We start from the raw sequence: 4,072 nt of genomic DNA on the forward strand, positions 1-4,072 counted from the left end.
AGATAAACTAATACCAAATTACACTACGACTATTCCAATGGTTTGTTCCTTTCCATCTTAGTCGTGAGCTACTGTTTATAATTTATAAGGAATTGATAACATGATCTTCTATGTGTGGCACCACACACCATATTATCTACAATATAAATTAATTGAACAACTACACTTAGTATATAAATGTAGACATTTGACCAATATGATTCTTTATTTCAAAATAAATATTTACAAAAAACTAGGCTTTTAGTATATATTCTAACACAACTGATCAATTAAAATACCATGAAAGTATAGTACAACTAACCAAACTAGAAATGTGTCATGCAATTCAAACATAAAATATGTATACATAATCTACAAACTTTGGATCAATGTTAAGTCTATACAAAAGTAAAAACTCTGCATGGATTGAATCTCTCTGGTAATATTACATCTTCTTGGAAAATATGAGTGCCCTTCTTAGCAAAAAAAAACTCCATTTTCAGTTTCTTTCTACATTCATCTGCAAGGAAGAAAATTATTACATTAGAATTAAAGTGAAGCAACTCACATAATCAATACATTAAATTATTACATTATAATTAAGATGAAGTAACTTACATATATCACTAGTATGTTTGAAATAATGGAATTGCTTTGTTTAAATTAGGACCTTCATGGAATTTAGAAGTTTATCTATCATTGAGATAATCATTTATTTAGGAATTGAGAAAACAAGTAAACAAGCACACTTTTTTCAACATAAAAAAACACTGCACAAGACTATCTTATTCTTACTAAGATTTTTTAGATTATGCTCTCTACCAAAAAATACTTTCTAAGTTAGGAAGGAGAATTCTTGTAATTAATCACAATGATCATGCATACGTGAGTCATGATTGGAACTTGTTGACTATTTGCAATGTCAACAAGGTTCATGAGAATCCTCTGAAATATCTAGCTTGGTTCCTGCGATTGGAAATAAATAGAATCTCTCATCTAATTTTATGTATGCTAACATAAGATCTGTTTCCATGTATATGTAAACAAGTTTCTGAGGACATAAGAAATCTAGCAATATCATTTGTATATTTTTTTTTGTCATAAGATTTGGAGTTAATTCCTGCAATACCAAACAGTAGCAATGAGCGGACTCCATCATAAAGTTGTTCAAATAGTTAAAAATGAAAACTATTACTAAGTAACACAAATAAAATAATTTTTTATAAGATTTCCATCTAGGCATACTTTAGTTTGCTTTAGCGATAGCAGATAAGTAGCCATGAAGCATGCCACGCCATCCACTATGTCCTCTTACTTAACAAGTACATAATCATCTTGGTTAACGTCATCCTTCCCATCAAAATGCTTATCATCCCACAAATCTTTAGCAGTGACCATATCCCATGATGCATTATCATCACCTACGAAGAGGAGTTATTAACAATCAGTCACAGAATAGAACATTTTAACTTAATGAATAAAACGAGTTCTAAGAATAAATTATTAGAAAATAAATAGGTTGAGTACAAGTTAGCTTACCATGAATATTTTGGTAAACAGATGGTTGGATGTGTTCATGCTTTTCAAGGAAGTCTGGTGATTCAACTCTAGATTTTAGAAGTGCACATAGCATATAATACTATAAAAAAATAATATGAGCAACTATTTCTTACCATGAGCAGAATAGCAACTGACAAAATTAATATATATAAATAATTTGGTGGAATATGATAAAATATCTACAATTTATAAGTTAATATGTTGTCATTAAATAATAACATCTACTCAAAATTAGCACAAAAGCAACTGACAATTGTGTCAGCAGAGTTTAAAACATGAGGCTAACCAATTAGAATATGATAACAAATAATGTATCAGAATAGAAATGTCAAAGTAAAGGAAAGAATATCTTAGATAATGAAAATAATGTCAAGGAATAAATTCTTACCTTCTTGGACAACTACTGTGCAACATATAGTTAAATACATAATTTTAAATTTGTTGGAAGAGGGATATACTGACATAAATATTCAAATGTGATGCACTAAGAGAAGTATTTAAATGAGTAAATGCACGAAGGTCATTTCCCATAAATTAAAAACCCAGAATCAAATCATAAGGATTTCTCCTCGAAAAAACTTCCTAGCTTGTGGTTTCTTTCCTAACATTAACTTCCAACTAATGGCGGCAAGTAAGTTGAAGAGGAAATTAGATTAGATTGTTTCCCCCCTTTTGCTTTAAGTGAGTTCCATTTATCCTTATTTCTAGAGCAACAAACTTAGAATAGTGTTCGTCAAATATCCAAATCAAAATAATCAACGGTTGTACTTCTCAGTTTCACTATATCAATGCTACCTATTATAATTGGCATTAGACTGCAAGGGTAAGCTAAAGGCCAAATCAAGCATAGTCATTCAGGAAACAAATCAACAATTTTTGTGCACACATCATGTCGCAATATAGATTTATCTCAAGGTTCATGTTATTCAAAAGAAGAATGCTACTGACAAGTAAAATATTTGGATACAAGAATTAGAATAACTAGAGCAAGTACAACTTCAAAGCATGATTTTCATAACCATTAGCATAATAATGTAATGAAAAAAACCAACACTTACGACAAACACTTTGCCCACTTAACATAGATTAACTCTCTGAATGTAGAATGGGCCAAAATGTCTTATAGATCCACTTGTGTTCTATGAATGTAGTTCTATGCAATGAACTCCAGCAATAAATTTCAACAACTAAATCGTATGTCATTCCTCTCCAGAAACTAAATTTGAAAAAGAAAAAAAGGAATAATCTGCATAGTAAAGAAGCCTTACTAGTAGGAAATGAATGCAATCGCAAGGCCACTTTAAGTGTGGGAATTATACCCTAGATATCCAATGGTCGTAGACAGTCGGAGAAGCGTTAAATAGTAAATGACTACCCAGAACTTTCTCGAGGCATGCTTTAGATTCAGATAGAATAACAAGTGTGAAAGGTGCATCGCTAGGCGATCTCTTCTTTGGTAGGGGGATATAGCTCACTCCTCAGGCAATCAAGAATCTCTAGATCATTTGGCAAGCAAAAGAATTCAAACAAGGCAAGTGAAAAGCCACAAACAAGAGAAGAAAAGGGGCGACATGGCCAATGGAGACGAGGAGGAAGACAAACAATAATTGAATTAGCTAACTGTGCCAGTTATGACACAGATCCAAAACAACAAGCCCAAATCTCAACAAGAAAAGGAAAAGCAGACATCTATTCTTGTATTGAAGAGCTTCTTAATTACCGGCAAGACCCCTTTGTGTGAAGGACAGCGTCGCGGTGAGGAACAGCGTCTCTGTGAGGAATGTCGAGACCCCTTTGTGCAAAGGACGGCTTCGCGGTTAGGAACGGCGAAACCTCTTGTAACCCTTTGTGAGAAGGAAGCTAGGTCGTGGCCAGCGTGGAGGAGTGGCGGAGAAAACTAGGTCGCTGGCGGCGCGGAGTGGTGGAGGAGGCAAGGTCGCGACCATCGCGGTAAAGTGGCGGAGGAGGCATGGAGGAAGGTTTCAGCGGAGATGGGTTTTTGTGGAGTTTCGGTGGAGATGAGTTTTGAGGTAGGTTTTGGAGTTCTCGCGGAGGGAAGGTTTTGGCGGAGGAAGTTAGGTGTTAAAAACATAGTTATCATAAATATTAAGAAAATATTTATAGACAATACTTTTTGAAAAGTGTTGTCTTTGACAAAAAATAATAATAATAATAATAATAATAATATATATATATATATATATATATAATGCTTATTTGAAAAAGTATTATTTTTTTAAAAAATAAAAAATATAGACAATAATTTTCATTAAAAGCATTGTAAAAGAAAAAAAGGACAATGCTTTTTAGCATTGTCTTTTAAGTGTTGTGTAATTGTAATTTTCTTATAATATTGATTACACCTAGGTGGTCGTTAATTCAAGATAATAGAAAGCTCACTAATTAACTCTTTCAACAACATCAGAGGCGGAGAATCTCTTTACAACAGTTGGAATCTCAAAGAAAAGATATAGAATTGTAAGAGATGGTGTGTTTTGAACTCCTAGCTTTATGGCACTATTTATAGCGTTCT

At 32.8% G+C, this 4,072-nt stretch overlaps 1 long non-coding RNA gene across 1 annotated transcript; it reads right to left on the reverse strand.

The window, feature by feature from the left end:
• Positions 1-295: 295 nt before the first annotated feature.
• LOC121987760 lies at positions 296-3,588 on the reverse strand. Its single transcript, XR_006113719.1, has 4 exons — positions 3,260-3,588; positions 1,519-1,572; positions 1,225-1,400; positions 296-499 (listed from the first exon to the last, which is right to left on the reverse strand). It is a non-coding gene; the product is annotated as an uncharacterized LOC121987760 (long non-coding RNA).
• Positions 3,589-4,072: the final 484 nt, after the last annotated feature.

Source organism: Zingiber officinale, chromosome 5B (assembly GCF_018446385.1).
Source record: "Zingiber officinale cultivar Zhangliang chromosome 5B, Zo_v1.1, whole genome shotgun sequence".
Classification (NCBI taxonomy): Eukaryota; Viridiplantae; Streptophyta; class Magnoliopsida; order Zingiberales; family Zingiberaceae; genus Zingiber; species Zingiber officinale.